The 20,769-nt window shown below is 46.7% G+C and overlaps 1 pseudogene across 1 annotated transcript; it reads left to right on the top strand.

Annotated features, from left to right (window-relative positions):
- Positions 1 to 16,385: 16,385 nt before the first annotated feature.
- On the top strand, positions 16,386 to 20,539 carry LOC128932287 (interferon-induced transmembrane protein 3 pseudogene; annotated as a pseudogene). The gene is made up of 2 exons (XR_013536290.1): positions 16,386 to 16,497; positions 19,655 to 20,539. The product of XR_013536290.1 is annotated as an interferon-induced transmembrane protein 3 pseudogene (transcript).
- Positions 20,540 to 20,769: the final 230 nt, after the last annotated feature.

The raw sequence follows: 20,769 nt of genomic DNA, 5'->3' as shown, positions 1-20,769 counted from the left end.
CAAGCCTAGGCAGTTACGCTTCCAAGCCCCTAAGGAGAAAGTTTCAGTTTTAACCCCAACTGGCTCAGATCCCCTGGAGTTAAAAATAGCCCACGATGAGGCAGAGGATGGAGCCTGGGGTCCCCAGGCGGCCTCCCTGCCCCACTCAGAGCAGGTGCCAGCCCTCAGTGAGGAGCCAGCCAACATGAGCTTGGAGGTGCTGCTCAGGCTCCACCTCACACTGTTTGAACTCTGATTTTGTCCACAGCCAATGTTTCTGCAACCTGGCAAAGGCTTGGGCAACTGAGCAGCTGGATGAACCCTGGAGGGCGTTGGAGTGTTAGTCATCCTACGAAGTTAAACTTACCAATCTGGCAACCCCAGCCCCACTAATGGCTGCAAATGCCATTTAATGGGGCTTTCAAGGGCAATAACTGTAAAATCCAACTTACCGTCTAACGAACCAGAACAAGGCCAGGTAGCACCACCAGAGAACTACAGTTGCTCGCACAGCGACCAAGAAGTCGATCTTAAACTCTGGGGTGAACCCTGGAAAAGACAGCAAGAAGTAAACCAATAGAAAACCATTCCAGGTTTATTTTGGAGCGGGGAGGGGCCATCAACACTGATGTTTTCAGGTTGCACCTCCCAGGGCTCCGATCATTCCCATTAGTTACAACAGAGTTTCCCAACCCCGGCACTATCGACTTTGGGGCTGGCTGGATCACGCTTTGTTGAGGGAGCTGTCCTGTGCACTGAAGGATGTTTAGCAGTGTCCCTGGTCTCTGCCAATAGATGCCAGTACCACCTCCCCCACCTCCCTCACACATTTGTGACAATCCAAAACTATCTCCAGACTTCGTCACATGTCCCCTGGGGTGCAAAATTGCCTTCAGTTGAGAACCCCTTGTTTACAGCATCAAAGAGTATGTACACAAATGGTGATTATGGGGATGAAATGAGTTTATAATGGTTCGCCCTCTTAGGACAGTACTGAACAGGGTAAGCACTGTATGAGTATTTGTCAAATAAATGAAATGATTGGCTGGGTGCAGTGGCTCATGCTTGTAATCCCAGCACTTTGGGAGGCTGAGGCAGGCAGATCACGAGGTAAAGAGATTGAGACCATCCTGGTCAACACGGTGAAACCCCATCTCTACTAAAAAGACAAAAATTAGCCAGGTGTGGTGGTGTATGCCTGCAGTCCCAGCTACTCAGGCATGAGTAGGGTGGCCGAGGCAGGAGAATCGCTTGAACCTGGGTGATGGAGGTTGCAGTGAGCCGAGATCACGCCAGTACTCCAGCCTGGCAACAGAGTGAGACAGATAGACAAACAGAAAGAGAGAGAGAGAGAAAAAAGAAAAGAGAGAGGAAGGAAGAAAGAGAAAGAAAGGAAGGAAGGAAGGGATGGAGAGAGAAAAAAGCAAAGAAAGGGAGAGAAAGAAAGAGGGAGAAAAAAGAAGAAGGGAGGGAGGAAGGAAGGGAGAGAGAAAAAAGCAAAGAAAGAAGGAGAGACAGAGAGAAAAAGAAAGAAGAAAAGAAAGGGAGGGAGGGAGGGAGGAAGGAGGAGGGAGGGAGGAAGAAATGAAAAAAGGGAGGAAGGGAAAGAAAGAAAGGAAGAAAACACCACTTGCTTCTCTGTGTCTGAACAATACCTCCACCTCTATTTTTAGCTTTTGCCTCTATCGTGGCTCCTCCACTTGCTACCAAAGCCAATGTCTTCACTTCACTGTTTCTCAGCTGAAAACTGAGATAATCTTATTCATCTCATGGGATTGTGTTTTCATAAATTAATGTGTTCCTGTATGACAGGCACTGCAACAGTGGCTGCCACACAGTAGGTGCTCAGGGACTAATGAAGAGGTATCATTTTTACCACCCAACATTGCCTGGCATGTGTTTTTTAAAAATACACCTACATTGCATGGACAGTGTGTGTGTGTTTAAGACTAGAAACTTGGCACTGGACTCCAAAGATCAACATGGGATTTTTCTTTCGCTTCCCTCTCTTGCTTGTAAACGAGGGCACAGCTGGGTTCTGTGATAAAATACCAACTCCATTTGCTCTGGGTGTTGCAAAGGTAAGTTTGGGCTCCTATAAGTCTGCTTTGTAACAGATCTGCTTCTGCAGCTCCTTCCTGGGGTGGGGAATGGGGTGGGGACACCTGATTGTAGGGTAAGCAGGCAGCTCACCAGGACCAAGGGGGTTTCAGGGAGGTGGGACTTTCAGTGCCCAAACCTGAATGCTCTGGGCCAACCAGGATAAATTAATCACCCTCCCTGAGAGCTTGGGATTCTCTGAGGACTCCAGTCAGGAGTGCAGCCCTACTGCTAGGTGGGACTTTATTGTCAGAAACCTTATTTCCAGAAAAGGCCGTGAAGTAGAAACAGCATTGGCCCAATCCCAGCACTTTGGAAGGCCAGCCCGGCCAACATGGTGAAAATCGTCTCTACTAAAAATGCAAAAATTACCTGGGTGTGGTGGCTTGTGCCTGTAATCCCAGCTACTCAGGAGGCTGAGGCAGAAGAATCGCTTGAACCTGGGAGGTGGAGGTTTCAGTGAGCTGAGATCGTGCCACTGCACTCCAGCCTGGGTGACAGAGTGAGACTCTGTCTTAAAAAAAAAAAAAAAAGAAAAGAAAAGAAAAGAAGAAACTGAGTGTCCTCTGTCCTGCTGCCCCCAGCTCCATTCAAGGCAAGCTTGGTCCCTCTGGCTTTCATGGGGATGTGAACTCCTTACCAGGTGCCTCTCTGCTCCTTCCTCACTCCTTGGGGCTGCTGGCCTTGGCATCTTCTAGCTGAGCCTAGATCTTGCCCCTGAAGAGCTGCTGCCCCAGCCCCACTGCCAGCACAATCCCTCCCACCTGCCCTGTCCCAGAACCTCCTGTCCTCAGTTAGGCTGTCTCAGCTTGGGGGCCACTCTAGCACTGGTTCTATTTTCACCTTAAAAAGAGTTGCTGGAAGTAAACCCCAGTGCCTTATCAGCATCCACTCCCCTCCTTCCAAACCCTCCAGAAAGCACACCTGTGGATGAGCGGTGCAATTAACGTTATCAGTCATGAAGGATCAGAAGGAAAACCCAGTGGCCAGTGGCCGTTGGGAATTGTGACTGCCATAACCACTTCAAGCATTTGAGGTTTTGTCTTATTTTCTCTGGCCTGAAAGGGATGTGGAGAGGGGCCATATATAGGACAAAACCACTTTTCTCTTTTTGAGACAGAGTCTTGCTCTGTCACCCAAGCGGGAGTGCAGTGGCACAATCTCAGCTCACTGCAACCTCTGCCTCCTGGGTTCAAGCAATTCTCATGCCTCAGCCTCCCGAGTAGCAGGGATTACAGGCGCACCACCACACCCAGCTAATTTTTTCTATTTTTAGTAGAGATGAGAATTCACCATGTTAGGCAGGCTAGTCTCGAACTCCTAACTTCAAGTGATCCACCTGCCTTAGCCTCCCAAAGTGTTGGAATTACAGGCGTGAGCCACTGTGCCCAGCCCACTTCAAATCTACCACTCCAGACCTTTCTTTTAGAAGGGAGAACTGGAACCTATGGGAAATCATATAGATCTGAAATTCACTCCTGGAAACCGACCTGGGGTGAGGACACCAGGTGGAATGAACCCCCAAGCAGACCCTAGAGAAGTGAGGAAGGAGATAGAGACCCTTCTGCAGAGAGCTGTTATAAGCTTAGAATTTTCACTTATGCTATTGACACCATGCCAAGCCCCCAAGCAAAGGAAAAAGAAGACCCTACATCTCCTCCTCCTTGCTAGTTAGTGGGGCAAAATGATCTGGGAGAAAAACAAAACGAGATGAGCAACACCAGATGGAACAGAGAGGCTGCCCAGAAATTGCTGCTCTTGTCAATCTGGATTTGTTTGCAGGTGAATGCAGCGTTGATAGAAAGCAAGTCTATTTCAAGAGGGGACCACCTGAATCTCGTATCAAAGAGGAAGCTCTGGAGCTAGTCCCCAAACACAGACAGATCTACTGACAGAACCACGATCACTCCAACCACACTATCACAAGAGGTTCTGAGAACAGAATCATTCTCCATCCTCAGGTGTGTACATCCTTCACGGTAAGTGACTTGGTGCTTAGTAATGAATGACTTATTAGGTTGTTCCTGGAGGTAATTTACATCTTGTTTGAGCCTCTGCTTTTCAGGCATTTTTCTGCAATGGTTCTAGGCTTTTTTAAAAAAAGAAACTAAATCCATTTAATACTCATGCATATTCTCCAAAATGCCTTAAATCAGTACCTAGGTCTTGAAACTCGTTTTTCCCCCAATGAAGAAATTATCTGGCCCTGAACTCTCTTAACTCACTCTCCTGTGATTGAAAAGCACCTTTTGTGGGGGAATTTTTAAAATAATTGCCACCGAATACTTCAAGTGGAATTCAGATTGCAGCCTATTTCACATTTTCATGCTTTTGTGACATTCTTGTTCAGGAATGAATCTTTTATGAAAGGTCTATTTTAAGTCGCACCTTCCAGAACCTTATTTTTGTCTCTGAAAGGAAGAGGCAGAGCAGAACCTGAATTCTTCCAATTCTCCAATTCACTGTGAGCTAAGCGTTGGCTCTTCTGGGGGTCAGGGGTGGGGGTGATGGGCTCCGAGCAGAGAGGTGGTGGGGGGGGGCACTGGCTTTGCACTCAGCCCTGCCATTTTTTCAAATCAGGCTGTTTTATTCAACTGAAAACAACCCCTGAGGATTTAGGCACACTTTCTCATGCTTTCTCCAGCTCCTCCCTGAAGATGGAAAATCTCACTTGATCTTAAGCAGCAACTGCTGCCCAGTCAAATTTCTCACCTCTGCCAGGGAGCCATGCCTTTGAGTTCCCAGCACCTCGTGGGGTCTGCTGGCTGATTGTGGCCTCTGTCAGCGGACTCGGAGTTATTTTTCCAGGTGTGCGGGAGGGTTTCCCCTGGGCCTCCTCCACCCACTCTTGTCTGCTCATTCCACAGATTTTTTTACCACCTTCCTTAAGAGAAATTATCTAAAAACTCAGCAACGAGGCAACAAGAGGCCCTCCTGCCCTTTCTAGCCATCCCAGCATTGTGCAATGAGTCCTGTGTTAGATTGGGTTCCCTGGATATGGACTCTGAGATAGGCAGGTGCACGCCCAGGGTGTACCCGGGCTGCTTCAGGGAGGAACACCTGTGAAAAGGGAAGCGTGGCTGAGGGAGAAGCTCACCTGCTGTGAGGCTGCCACTGAGGCCTCAGCCTATCCCATGGAAAGCTCTGGAGCGGGCCGGGGTGGGCATCAGTGTTGTTGCAAATTAAGGCGAGAGGACCAGGTTGTTCAAGACCAACCAGGGGTAGGGGAGGGAAGGTATACTCGGGGGAGGAAGTTTCCTTCCATCTCAGGAGATTCTCAGGGAAGAACAGAGCTGTAAGCCATCTACTCATATTAGCAGCTGGTACTTCCAGCAGCTGGGAGACAGAGCTGAACCCCAAAGAGGGGATCTGGGTAATACCCAAGGTTCAGTCAATGTGAGGGGATGGGACTTTGACTTAGTACTCATTATTGACTAAGGCCCAGATTCTAGATGCTATCTTAAAGAAATTCCTAAGATGCAAGTGATGTTTGTCTGGTAGAGATGCAAACAATTTCTGTCTGATAGAAAAGATAACCCCAGGCTGGGTGCGGTAGCTCATGCCCATAAGCCACTTTGGGAGGCCCAGGCAGGTGGATCACCTGAGGCCAGGAGTTTGAGACCAGCCAGACCAACATGGCAAAACCCTGTCTCTGCTAAAAATACAAAAAAATTAGCCAGGCATGGTGGCAGCACCTGTAATCCTAGCTACTCAGGAGGTTGAGGCAGGAGAATTGCTTGAGCCAGGGAAGCAGAGGTTGCAGTGAGCCGAGATCGAGCCACTGCACTCCAGCCTGGGCAACAAGAGTGAAACTCTGTCTTAAATAAATAAATAAGATAGCCCCAAAGGTTATAGTTTCATTGCTCTCTCTATATGACATAAACCTGTTTGGAATTCGGTTTAGCTAAACCATTTTCAGTACTCCCTCTTTCAATGGCTACATCTACGTGACTCTGTCATGTACTCCTGGGACCAATGTTACTGTCCTGCTGGTTTTCTGCTCCCTTGCCTCACCCTAGTCTTGGCCCCAGCCCCGTGTTCCCTAAATTTGTCTGAGCCATGTTCTCAACTTACTTTTTTTTTTTTTTTGAGATGATCTTGTTCCACTGCCCAGGCTGGAGTGGTGCAGTCATAGCTCCCTGCAGCCTTGGTCTCCCAGGCTCAAGCAATCTTCTGACCTCAGCCTCCTGAGTAGCTGGGACCACAGGCACATACCACCACACCTGGCTATTTTTTTTTTAATTTTTAGTAGAAATAGGATCTTGCTATGTTGCCCAGGCTGGCCTTGAACTCTTGAGCTCAAGTGAGCCTTGCACCTCAGCCTCCCAGAGTGCTGGGATTCCAGGTATGAACCACTGTACCCAGACACGTTTTCAACTGTGACATCTCTGAGGGCCTCCTCTACAAACAGTGTTGATGCAGTCACCCTCTGGTAATCTCTGGTGATTCATCAGGGTCTAAACCTCACTCTACATGTGATCAGAGGTAGGCAAGTGCCTACCATGATCCAGGCATTGTCCTAGATGCAAGGATGAAGCCAAGAGGCTCTTCGGGTGTGTTGTAGCTGAGACCCTAGGGCCAGTCAAAGCTGGGCTCAAACCTCACAGCTCACTGTTAGCCATGTGATCCTGATCAAATGAATGAGCCTTTCCAAGCCTCAGTTTTCATATCCTTAAAACAAGGCTGGTAACAGTGAGTGCCTTGAGGAACTAATGCCCATAAGTGCTTTGTCTAGGGAATACTATAGTCAATGAAAGGCAGGTATTATCAATAACAATTCTTATTTTTATTGTGGTAAAAGGCATCACAAAATTCACCACTTTCATCATTTTCAAGTGTACAAGTCAGTGGAATTCAGTACATTGGCATTGTGCTACAACCATGAACACCGTTCATCTCCAGAATTTATTCACCTTCCCAAACTGATCCTTTGTGGCCATTAAACACAAAATCTCCATTCCCCTCTCCCTCCAGTCCTGGATAATCACTATTCTACTCTCTGTCTCTATGGATTTGGCTACTCTCGGTACCTCTTATGAGTGGAATCATACACTATTGTCCTGTTGTGTCTGGCTTTTTTCACTTAGCATAATGTCCTCGATGACGTTGTAGCAGTATCAGAATTTCATTCCTTTTAGAGCGGAAAATATTCCATTATATGCTTATATGTCACAATGTGTTTATCCGTTTCTCCATCAACAAACATTTGGGGGATTTCTACCTTTTGGCTGTTGAGACTAATGCTGCTATGAAGGCAGGGACACAAAAATCTGTTCAAGTATCTGCTTTTCACTCTTTCTGGCATATACTTGGAAGTGGAATAACTGGACTGGATGGTAACTCTATGTTTAATGTTTTGAGAAGCATTCATAGTCACTGTTTTCCACAACGACTGCATCATTTTACATTCCTGCTAGCGATGCACAAGAATTTTAATTCTCCCACATTCTCATCGACCCTTGTTATTTTCTGGGGTATTTTTAACTTGTATATAAAACAGGCAATTATATATAAAACAGGCATCCTAATTGGTGTGAACTGCTGTCATGGTTTTTGTTTGCATTGCCCTACTGATTAGTGATGCTGAGCATCTTTTCACGTGTCTGTTGGCCATTTGTATATCTTCTTTGGAGAAATGTCTACTCCAGTTCTTTGCCCATGACTCTAATTGGGTTGTTTGTATTTTTTCGATATTGGGGGTAGAACTACTAGCTCTTCTTAAGAGGAGGAAAGCCGCTCTGTGTCCTCCCAACAGACACTCATACACTCCCTGCAGGTGATGGCCATAGAGTTGGGCCAGTGGGACAGATCCCTGAAACACAAAGCGAGGACGGGCTGCAGCAATGCAAGCACCTGCCTGGAAATCAGCCCCAGGAGTCAGGAGCGCAGGCTGCACTCATAACCAGCCAGCCTCTGAGTGCACTGGGACATCAGTTTCATCAGTGCAACACGCTCTAACCCAGTGAGATAAGGGGCTACAGATGGAGCAACTCAAATACCAAGACAACTTGGCTCAGCATCCACTGGGAGAGGACTTGGTCTTTGCACACCAGCTTCCCTACTGGGCTCGGCAATCTCACCTTGCAGAGAAGCTGAACAAACCCAGGCCTGCACTTCTTACCCTACCTGATGCCAAGGCAATGAGGTAGCCAGTGACCAGGAAATGTCTGAGCTTAAAATAGAGATGCCCCGTGCCAAAGTCAAGGTTTTCCTTTGGAGTAAGTATAGCACCCTTATTTCTTCTAAAAGTGAGATCCAATTTCCTTGCGCCATGCATCTAGCACAGAGCCTGGAACATTAGAAGGGGTTTAACAAAAGTTGTATAGAACTTCGTGGCCTGGGGTAGAATCTGGGAAGAGCCTACAGAACAGTGACTCCCTCAGTTTGTAATGAAAACCAAGACACCCACCTTCCTGAACATCTGACATCCTCACAGCCATCTGAAATTGTTTCTATGGCAAAGCAATGAACAACACATTGCATTCATATTAATTTGCTAGGACTGCCATAACAAAATACCATAGGTGGGGTGGCTAGAATACCAGAAAAAATTCTGGGGTTTAGAAAGCCAAGATCAAGGTGTCACCATGGGCGGTTTGTCCTGAGGGCTGTGAGGGAGAAGTCTGTTCCATGCTACTCACCTGACTTCTGCTGGTTGGTGTTCTTTGGTGTTTTTTGACTTCTGTTTCACCTCAGTCCTGGTTTCGCCTTCACATGGCATTCTCCCTGTGCCTCTGTGACTTTACATAGCCATCTACCTATATGACGTGGCCTGTCCTTTTCCAGTACGGCCTCATATCAACTTAATTACATCTGCGATTACCCTATGCCCAAATAAGGTCACATTCTGGAGGACTAGGGGTTAGGACTTCAACATATGAATTTTGGGGGGACACAATTTAACCCAGAACGGCATCTGAAATCTATTTCAGCCTGTATCAAAACATCTATGTACCCCTAAATATATACACCTATTACATACCCACCAAACATTTTTTAATTACATTTTTAAAACAAAATGTCTGTCACCTCTTTTCATTCTGAAAAGCCACAAAATAGTACCTATATTTCTCAAATAATATTTTCAGGAGAAGGTTTCTTTTCATTTGGGGAATCCCTACCCCCTAACTCAGGTCTTATAGAAAAAGTGAGAGCATGGGTTACAGAGTCAAACAGGCTTTGCCTTGAAGCCCAGCCTCACCATTTCCTTCCTGGGTGAACTAGAATGTGTTACTTAACCTCTCTCATGATCAGATTTTTCATTAATATACAGAAGATAAAAATATTCGGTTGGTGCAAAAGTAATTGCAAAACCCGCAATTACTGTTACCCTAACCTAATAATCAAGTGGCAGGGTTGTTGGGGCAAAGAAGGTAAAATATAGTGCCTAATCCATAAGAAAAGCTTTGATGCATCAGTGCAGGAGAATGCTAATTGCTGCCTTTTCTCCTAGCAACAGAGGCCCCAGTATTTAGTGGCATAGGACCACCAACTTCTCCATGCTGCCAAGTGTGATCCAGTGGCCAATGGCATTGAGGCATAAGCGTCAAGCGGCAGCTTCCGGGAATCTTCACTAAGCGAACGTGGTGCACATTCTGCCTCTCTTTGTTATCTCTTCCACCTGTCTTTTGGTGATGGGCACAATGGCTGGAGCTGCACCTGCCACCTTAGACCATGAGGTGACATTGGGAATGGAGACACGCATGGTGGACCAACAAGACAGAAGGAGTCCAGGTCCATACTGCTTCCCAGAGCAGAGCCTCACACCAATCTTGGACCACCTGCCTCTGAGGTTTTATGGGAGAGAGAAACAAATTGACATCTTATTTAAGTTGCTGTTACTTGGGGCCTCTATTACTTGCAACTGAACCTAATCCTGACTGATACAGGATTATCGGTCAGGATTTCCCTGGCTCGTACTAAGTGATCATAAAATGTTTGTTGAATCAGATTATGCCTGTGGCATTGCATCCAATTTCACAAGTTTCCATGGTAGGCCTTCAGGGTTAAGTGTTCTGCCTCTAGACATAGAGGGGCAGGTACTTCTCCTTCAATCCATGTCCCTGTGCAGGTAGTGCTGAGTTTGTGACTCACAATAAAAAACCCTATAGCCCTCTGAGTACAATGGAGCCTGTTACTGAAGCCCTGTAAGGTAGTTTGTTCTATTTGCATTAGAATGAGGGTGAGTAAGAGAGATGGAGACAAAGAAGTAGAGAAAAAGCAAAGCAGTTCTCTGTGCCATTCTGCTTTCTCTCCCAATCTCCTAGAAAGAGGGCTACTATTTCCTTTTATAATATAGTGCTTTTTTTTTTTAGTGGAAATACAGGGTCTCACTAGGTTGCCCAGACTAGATTCAAATTCCCAGCCTTAAGTGATCCTCCTGCCTCAGTCTCCCAAGTAGCTGGAACTACAGGCATGTGCTACCATGCCCGGTGCAGAGTTGCTATTTCTTGAACACAGTTTATATCCACGATTACCGATCCTGCAGGCCAGAGGACATTTCCCTCATTTTGCACACAGTGTTCCGTGGTTTGCTCAAGGCTCGCAGCTATGGAGCCATAGAGCCAGGATTGGAGTCCAAGTCTGCTGGCCTCCAAAGCCTGAGCTCTCCTCAAACCCACACATTACACAACTCCCAAAACCCTGTCCACCGTGCTGTTTGGAAAAACTTGTAATTCCAGGCCTGCAATCAAGTTGTTCTGAGTTGCTGTGAATGCAGGACCCCACCACAGGATGGGCCTCTGAATGCCAGATCAAAGTACACATCCCTGCTCTTGGACTCAACATCTGTGTGACTTTGGGTACATTCCTTGGTCTCTCTCTCTATTTCTTCATCTGCAAACAGTAAGAACACCCATCTCAAGGTTTTCCAATGAAGACTACGTTTTAACTAATGTGAAAACTTACATAAAGTGTCTGGCAAAAGAAGGTGATTGTATAAGTCCATTCTCACGCTGCTATAAGGACATACCCAAGACTGGGTAATTTATAAAGAAAAGAGGTTTAATTGACTCACAGTTGAGGGAATCTGTGGGGATCACTCCCATGTGAGGCCCCTGGGAAATGGGCCTCACCATAAGGTGAGCTTGAGCCCAGACACAGATCCCTGGTTGGGGGAGTCGAGCTGAGGGAAAGCAGGAACGGAGAGAGGGACTATGTTATTCTAAATAATTAACAGACCTTACTTTATGGATATGAGGACTTGGGAGGCAATGTGTTCACTTTCGGCTTCTTATGGTTTATTGCTTGATTGTGTTCATTTTGGACCCTTGTTACCTTCATTGTAAAATATTAAGTATTTACACTTGGTAACTTACTTACCGTAACTTACTGGGTGTAACTGTAACTTACTTCCCATAGCTTACTGGGCATGACTGTAACTTACTTACATTGATCTATTGGGCGTAACCTAATTACTGAAAGTAACCTACTTATTGGGCGTAACCTACTTAATGGGATTAACTTACTTACTGGGCATAACTTAGTGGGCATAACTTGCTTACTGTAATTTAAGTATGTTGATCTGGTGTAAACAACTTTGACTTCAGAAAAGTATATAAGGAAACATATTGCAAAAATAAAATTGCTGCTTGGACATAGCCTAAGCCAGCCCTCAAGACTCCGCTTTTCTATTTTCTTTCACTTCCGCGCACTCTCTCCCTCAGGTTGAACGAGACATCTACGTTGGCGGTCTTGGGGACTCCTGCAGGTCGGTGGTCCCCCCAGCAGACGTGCCGGACCCCAACACACAGTTCTGCACAGGTGCGGAGGCCTCAGGAAACTTACAATCATGGTGGAAGGGGAAGCAAACATGTCTTTCTTCACATGGGAGCGGTAAGGAGAAAGGCAGAGCGAGTGGAGAAAGGCCCCTTTTAAAACCATCAGGTCTCATGAGAACTCACCCCCTATCACAAGAATAGTATGGGGGGAGCCACCCCCACATATTATCTATATGTGGTCCCACCACCTGGGATTATTACAATTCAAGATGAGATTTTGGGTTGGGGGGACACAAGCCACACCAGAGTTCGATAAGTATAAATAGTAACTCTCTTCCCCTTGTTTTTTTCTAGAAATCCTACCTAGTTAAGGAATATGCGGCAAACATGGGGCAAATCTAACTGGTCCCTCCAACCCACCCCAACCCCCTTCTATCTCTTGCATGGCAGCCTGGGAGAGTGGATGGAGATAAGTTAGAGAATTGGAAGACCCATGAGCCAGTCCTGTCTCGGCCACTTGCCAGCTGAGTGACCTTGGGCAAGAAATATAACCTCTCAGGAGACCTGAGATTGCACACTGAAAGAATTTTATAAATGATAAAAGGCTGGTCAAACAAAGATGGTGGCACAGCACTCAGATGTAGTGTGGGATAGAAGCCATCAGCCATCACTCCACATGTTTTATTTTTAGAGGACAGCTGGACAAAGGACTCTCCTCCACAAAAGACTAGGGAAGGCAGTTTGGTTAATGGTCCTTCACCCACAGGCCAAAGGGTGAAAGGTCACAGCAAGGCCTTGTCTACCAGGAGGATTCCTGCTGGGAGGCCTGGGGCCTGGCTGCCCTTGTGAGGCCTGGAGCAACTGGCTTTCCAACCAAAGAAAGGGACACTTTGTATTCAGGATCCTAGGGAAGAAGAAAGAGAAGGAGGAGAGTGGCAAGACTAAGGCTGCCAGAGTCTCCCCCTTGCTTCCTCACCACTGAGCAGAATCCAGTGGCTCATTTAATGATGGCCATCATTGCTATTATTAGAGTTAACATCTACTGAATGCTATCTAGGGCCCAGCATGGTGCTACATAAGCACTGTCTCACTGAATGCTCATGACTGCCCAGTGCCAGGTTGGTGTACCTTAAACTCTTCATTTGGCTGATCTGGAAACTGAGGTTAGAGGCACTTTTCTGCCTGACTCCAAGTGCATGGCATGCTATGTAAGGGCTCATTACCTGTGTGCCAGCCTATGTAAGTGCCCACCATCAATGTGCCATCCCACATAAGTGCCCATCACCAACATGCCATTCTATGCAAGGGCTCACCACAATGTGCCATCGTATGTAAGTGTCCATCACCAATGTGCCATCCTACATCAGTGCCCATCAACAACATGCCATCCTACATAAGTGCCCATCACCAATGTGCCATCCTATGTAAGTGCTCACCAGCAATGTGCCATCCTACATAAGTGCCCATCACCAATGTGCCATCCTATGTAAGTGATCACCAGCAACGTGCCATCCTACATAAGTGCCCATCACCAATGTGCCATCCTATGCAAGGACTCATCACTAATGTGCCATCCGGTGTAAATATCCATCTGTAATGTGCCATCCTATGTAAGTGCCCACCACCAATGTGCCATCCTATGTAAGTGCTCACCACCCATGTGACATCCTATATAAGTGCTCACCACCTATGTGACATACTATGTAAGTGCCCATTACCCATGTGCCATCCTACATAAGTGTGTGCTCACCACCTCCATGTCATCCTATATGAATGCCCATCACCTGTATGACATCTTATGTAAGTGCTTGTCACCCAAGTGACGTCCCACATAAGTGCTTACTGTAGATCAAGGTGTGCCAGTGAAGCACTGAGATAGAAATGACTCTGATAAGGTGCCTGAGTCATAGTCCATGAAGTGGGCAAAGACCTAAACAGAAAGAGGGTCACACACAGGGCTTTCAGGACCCCACCTCCTGTCTCCTCCTTGTTCTTATGCTCAGTTTTGGAACCACCACCCACCAACTAGAATCTTGGGGTGCAGGGTCTCCTTCTCCCCTCCCCTAAACTCAGCCACTTGTCCAGGCCAATCAGTTTGATCCAAGGTCAAGTTGCAGGTGCTAGGCTTAGGCATGACTGAGAGTCTTTATTACTGGATCCTATCACTGAGCGCCCAAAGGCAACCAGTACCACTTTTGTTACACTGAAAGGAACAAGGTGGAAGAAAGGGGCTGGGTACAGTGGTGCATGCCTTCAGTCCCAGGCACTCGGGAGGCTGAGGCAAAAGGATCACTTAGCCCAGGAGTTCAAGAGCAGCCTGGGCAACCTGGTGAGAACCTGTCTCAAAACCAAAACAAAACAAAACAAAGATCAAGAAAAGGTCAGGTCATTGCAAACACAGAGTGACTTTCTTGGGCATCTCCACTTGACTGGTGATTTCATGGGCTCTCATTCCATCCTCTCAACAGCCCTGGGGTGTGATTCGTGTCCCTATTTCATAGACAAGGAATCTTAGGATCAGAGAGGGAAGAAATGTGTCCAGGGTCACACAGTGAGGAAGTGGGCAAGCCAGATGTTCCTATGCCAGTTCATGTCCACCTGGATCTACAAAGCAGGGAGAAGGAAGCCATTAATTAGGCTTGTAATAAAAGATGCTTCCAAAAAGGCTTCTCAGAGGAGGGGCCTCTTGGGCTTAGGGGTAAACAGTATGGGTTTGGAAGTCAGGCTGTGTGTGTTTGAGTCCTATCTCCACACTCACCAGCTTCCAGACCTGTTTCTGTGAGGAAAACAAAGGTGATAATAAAACCTGCTTCTTGGGGTTTGTTGTGGGAATTAAATAAGCAAATGAGGATAAAGCACTAGAATAATGTTTGCAATGCGGTAGCCGAGGGGCTATTCTGTCAGTGAAAGGTAACAATATCAGTCACTATATGGCTATTGAAGGAAGATCATAATTTGTCGAGCGTCTATTCTGTGCCAAGTGCCATGACTGATGGTATTTCTATTACCACTACTCCACATTATAATACTGCAAAGTAGGTATGGTTATTATCCCCAGATAGAGAAAAGTGAAACCCAAAAAGAATATGGTAGCCAGCCTCCAAGGTATTCCTCAGTGTTCCTTCCCCCTGGGATTCGTGTCCTGCCGTGACCTCCCACATCAAATAGGATGTGGAACCATATAACCAATGTAATGGTTACAATGTAATGTAATAGACCCAAGTAGCCAATAGGATGTGGTGGAAACAAGGGTGTGTGACTTCTGAGGCTACATCAGAGAAGACATGGAAGCTTCCATCACTTTCTTAGATAGCTAACTTTGGGGAAGCCAGCCACCATGCCATGAGGATACCCAAGCAGCCCCATGGGGAGGCTGATGTGATGAGGAACTGAGGCCTCTTATCAATGGCCAGGGAAGTGAGCTGTCAAGGTAGCAGATTCTCCAGCTTCAGCTGTGTTTACCAAAGCCTCATGCAACACCTGTAGCCACCAGGAAAGCCACTCTTAAATTCCTCACCATAGAAACTGTGAGATTTTTTTTTAATTAAGACTTTCTCTCTGTCTCTCTCTCTCTTTCTCTCTCTCTCTCGATGGGGTTTCCCTGTTGCCCAGGGTAGTGCAATCATAGCTGACTGCATCCTCAAACTCCTGAGTTGTTTTTTGTTTTTAAGTCTCTAAAGGGTTGGGTAACGTGTTACAGAGAAAACGAGAGTAAATACAGAGGACGGAAAACATATCTGAGAATAATAATATTGAGATGCAGGTGTGCCTGGCTCAAAGTTCATGCCCATAACCCCACATCATGAAAAAAAAGGAGAAGGATATTCTGGGTTGTGCCATATGCCTTCCTCCCCTAGCCCCTCTAACAAGAGTCCAGCCGGTTGGGTAATAATGGCACACAAAGACACCATGCTGAAGGCTAGAGCCAGTCCAGACTTGGCTCAAGAGGAGAGCTGGGGCTGCCCAGGGGCTGGAGGCAGCTGGCTGGCTGCCTCCTTACTTGTTTGGGGAGACCCTGAGGAGAGGAAGGGGTATTCACCTTGTTTGGAAGCTGCCCACTCAGGCCAGTGGCCATGGCAACCCTCAGCATTCAGAGCTTCTCCTCCAAGCCTGGAACTGCCCAGAGTACCAACTACTACCCTCAGATGTACCCACCACACCCCAGGCTGCCACTTTCCTCCAGGCAGAGCCACTCACAGCTGCTGGAGCCTCCCCTAGGAGCTCCACTGGGGAGAGGCAGAGGACCTCTCCTACCCCTTAGCCCTGGGGTCTGGAATTCAATCCTCTGACACTCTGTTTCCAGTTGCCCTCTGTTCAGCAAGAGGAGCCTGGAAACCACCCCATCTGAGTCCTCAAACTCCCTTCCTCCTGTACCACTCAGCATTCCAGGCTATCACCACGACATAGCCAAAGCACCCTGGCTCCCTTTGAAAGTGTCTGGGGAGCTTTTGATCCCTTGAAAAAAAAAAAAAAAGCATTTATTATCAGAGACTGTTTGTACCAAATTTTAGTATCCTCAAGAGACAAAAAGAATTCTCTCTGCAGTTGAGGAAGCTTCAAAATAGAAAATCAGAGGGTGGGGTAGGTGACGGCCAGAAGCAACCATCTATCAACCAGCAGGGAAGCGAGGCCGTAAACCTCTGTGGTGGCTGCAGGTTTCATCACAGCCTGACTTAATGCATCTAACTCTGGAGAGGAGGTAAGAATGGGGTGTGCAGAAGCCAGCAGGTCCTGCAGTCTTTACTCCATCAGCCTTGGTGACCACAGTCTGTCTGTGGTCACCTGTCCCCAAAGACCCCTGCTCTACCTTCCATTCATGGAGACTGCCCCCGTCTTGGCATGTGCAGAGGGGGAAGATGCAGAAGTTATGTTGCTGACATTCTGCACACCCCACAACTCCCCAGAGAAATGCTGGGACTGATCAGTAGAATTCAGCCACCTTTCACTGGTGGAAGGGACAGTTTTATCTCCCTGGGGCTTTTATACTTGTTACTCACGTAAGCCTCCTATTGTCAAATAGAGAGAAAGTGAGGGGCTTTGGAAGCACACAGACTTGGGAGATTCTTGGCAAATTCTTAATGCTGTCTCTTTGTGGGTGACCTGGGAGATGTTCCCGGTGTCCTCAGCCTCAGAGTGCACTTGGAAGATTAAACGGGATAATGCATGTGGAGTGGCGAGTGCAAAGCCCAGCATGTGCTGGAAGCTGAAGGGAATGGCTACCATCAGGCAAGGTAAGGATTCACAGATGACACAACTGAAGCTCAGAGAGGGTGAGTGATAATCCCAAGGTCACAGAGCATATTGGGTACAGAACCCAAACCAGGACCTGGGGCTCCAGGTCCCCATCCACCTTGCCATTTGTTTCTCTTAACCAGCTGTATATTTTCTTTCTCACCTGTAAAATGAGGATAGGGACAGTGCCTAGCCATAGGATACCTGGAGGGACAGTGTGGGAGGTGGTCAGGCGTGGGGACTCTGGAACCAAGTTCCTGGGTTCAAATCCCAGTTCCCCGTCTATGAACTCTGTGACCATGTGTAAGATATCAACATCTGGGTGCCTCATCTCTCCCATCCGTAAACTGGAGCTGATAGGGATCTAGCTCACAGGCTTGCTGGAGGAATAAGGTGGGTTAATACTCAGTAAGCATCCCTCAGTAACCTGACATCCCGCTGCCTGGGGTTCCCACACCCAGAGGTCTAGGCTAACCAAGTCCAGGGCAGATTTCTGGGAGATAGTGAAGCTGGCTGCAGACCATCCTGACCCCACAGAGGGCTTGGTGGAATGAGGAGAGGCACTGCCCAGGCAGAACTGAAACTGGGGTGGAAGGCCAAGGGGACTGGAGGCCTCTACCCCATGCTACCTTCGGCCAGTGTTACCCGAGAATCGCTCCCTCTCTAGCTGAGTGGAGCGTCAGGCATGTGAGCCAAGTTCTTGGGTAACCCAGTTTTGAGCAATTCTCTAAAGGAGTGTGAAACACCAGAGGAATGCATGTCAGCTGCATTGGTACAGCTTCTGGGTTTGATCTCTGTTTTAAGACATTCATTAATCAGCCTCCACTCTATTTTTAGACAACTCATGCCTGGCCATCCACCAGACTCTGGCCCCTCTCTGAGATTGGACTTTGTTTTCTGATTTTTTTTAAGCCCTCCTTTTTTTTTTTTTTTTTTTTTTAAGGGAGAGAACTGAAGCAATTTTCTTAATGCTCTTTTAAGGAGGGGGTAATACAGAAATCACTTCTCAGCACATCAGCAGTTTGCTAAATTTACACAACATTGGTTGTCCTGATAATGCTGTGTTCCTTCATCTACACTTTGGGATGTTTTGCCCTGTTTTGTGACTGTTTCTTTAGGAGTCAGCTTCCTCTATCAGACTGAGAACAAGCAGAGAGTCTTCCTGTCTTGCTGTTGACATGATTTCTTTATTAGCATCCCCAACATCCAACACAGTGTCTAGCACCAAGGGTCCCCATGAACATTTGTCAGGTCTTCCTGTCCCCGTCCGTTCTTTCTCTTCTTCAGCAAGGTATGTGGCACCTTGAGGACGGTCTCTGAGGGACAGAGTTTTTAGTCCAGCTACCTCTCTTTCCTCTACTTCTCATACAGAAATCCTCTTTCCACTAGGGACCCATAGCATGTGGTTCAGACAAGGTGAACCTTGTTCATGGGGTCAGACATGTGACCCAGACCTGGGTACAGTTCCCAATCTCCATGAACACGGTTGGTTCAGACATGGATCCATGAGCTAAGAAAAGCTGTTGAGAGAGAGGGATACAGCACAATGTGGGATACAGCGAAAGAGAGTGGGATACAGCACAATGTGGGATCTAGATTTGGGTTGTCCAATACAGTAGCCATTAGCCATGTGTAGCTATTTAGATCTAAATTTGAATTAACTAAAACTAAATAAAATTAAAATGTCAGCTCCTCAATCACATGATTCCTATTTCAAGTGTTTAACAGCCATGCATGGCTAGTGGTTACTGCACTGTATGGCACCAGATACAGGAGAGTTCTAGTATGATAGAAAGTTCTGTTGGACAGCACAGATACCGCCATTTCTGAACTGACTCCCAAAAGATTTCTTGATCTATCTTCCTTTTCTTCCCTCCCTCCCTTACTTTGTTCCTTCCTTCATTCCTTCCCTCTTCTCTCCTTCTCCTACCCCTTCTTCTTCCTCTTCTTTTTCTTCTTTCCCTTTTTTGATTGTTTGTTTGAGTTGAGTTTCTATTATACAGAGCCCAAACAGTCTTGACCAAGATGAATTATAGTTCATCAAGCACTCATAGATACTGAAGTTCACACAGAGTCATTCAGTTTCCAGACAAGCCCTTTTCAGTGAATCACAGAATACCAGTTTATCTTCTCAACTTTGACCAGGCAGATATCTCACTCTTTCTTCCAGCTATTGGTGATTCCAGATAGATAGATAGATAACAGACAAATAGATAGACAGACAGGGCATCACTTCATCGCTCACCTGGCACAGTAATCTTACACCTTTCGTCACTTAATTGCCTCCATTCTGATCTGACATATAAGTTGTTCCTCCTTGCACAGTGAAAACCTCCTGCCTTTGAGAAGCACACTAGCAAGGATCTGAGGCTCAACAGGACCCCCTCAAATTTGAGGGCTACGTCAAATTTAAATCAAGGAACTTGTATCTGTAAGAAAGAGAATTCTCACAAAACTAGAAAAGCTCCAAAACCCAGGCTTTCCAAAGGTTACACGTGTTGCAAAAACCAACAGGAAGACCAGGACTTAAGATGCCATTCTCTTGTACCTTCTGAAGCAGTTGATTACTAATGTGACTCTGTCACTACTACTAACTGTTACACTCTCAATTTCTATATCTTCAGCTTAAATTTTAAAGAAAGAGACTCGGAGAACTATTTCAGCAACCTGACCATGGCTGGTCTTCCCTGGACAGCATGGACCACACTGTCCAAACCTTCTTCAGTCCCGCCAACACCGACCATCCCCCCAGCTATGAGATGCTGAAGGAGGAGCATGAGGTGGATGCCTTGGGGGCACCCCACAACCCGGCTACCCCGACATTCACCATGATCCACATCCACAGAGAGACCTCTGTGCCTAACGGTGTCCTCTGGTCCCTGTTCAACACCCTCTTCATAAACTCCTGCTGCCTGGGCTTCATAGCGTTCGCCTACTCCGTGAAGTCTAGGGACAGGAAGATGGTTGGTGAACTGACCAGGGCCCAGGCCTATGCCTCCACCGCCAAGTGCCTGAACATCTGGGGCCTGATTTTGGGCATCATCATGACCATTCTGCTGATCATCATCCCAGTACTGATCTTGCAAGTCTATCAATAGATCAAGAGGAATCATCCAGGCCAGGGGGCTCTGCCCATCACCTGTTTCCCATGTACTCCACCTTCCATTCCTCACCCAGTCCCCGAGCTGAGACCTGTATCAGCCCTTTATCCTCACATGCTTTTCTACAATGGCATTCAATAAAGTGCACATGTACCAGGAAAAAGAAAGAAGGAAAGCAAGAAAGAGAGAGAGGAAGAAAAGAAAGAAAGAGAGAAAAAAGAGAAAGAGAGTAAAAAGAAAAAGAAAGAAAGTGAGAGAGAGAAAGAGCGACTCTGAGGAACCTAATGTATTTACCCTTACCCCTGTTAAGAAAGCTCCAGAGACAAAGAAGGTCATTACGTAATGGTAAAAGGATAGATACAACAAGAAGAGCTAATGATCCTAAATATATATGGACCAAATACAGGAGCACCCAGATATATAAGGCAAGTTCTTATGACTTACAAAGAGACTCCCACACAATAATAGTGGGAGACTTTAACACTCCACTGTCAATATTAGACGGATCCCAGACAGAAAATTAACAAGGATATCCAGGGCTTGAACTCAGACCTGGAACAAGCAAACCTGATAGACATTTACAGAACTCTCCACCCCAAATCCACACAATATACATTCTTCTCAGCACCACAACACAC

The sequence above is a fragment of the Callithrix jacchus genome, chromosome 5, assembly GCF_049354715.1.
Source record: "Callithrix jacchus isolate 240 chromosome 5, calJac240_pri, whole genome shotgun sequence".
In the NCBI taxonomy this organism is placed as follows: Eukaryota; Metazoa; Chordata; class Mammalia; order Primates; family Cebidae; genus Callithrix; species Callithrix jacchus.
Note: the sequence above shows the minus strand (reverse complement) of the source record. Positions and strands in the feature narration are given on the sequence as shown.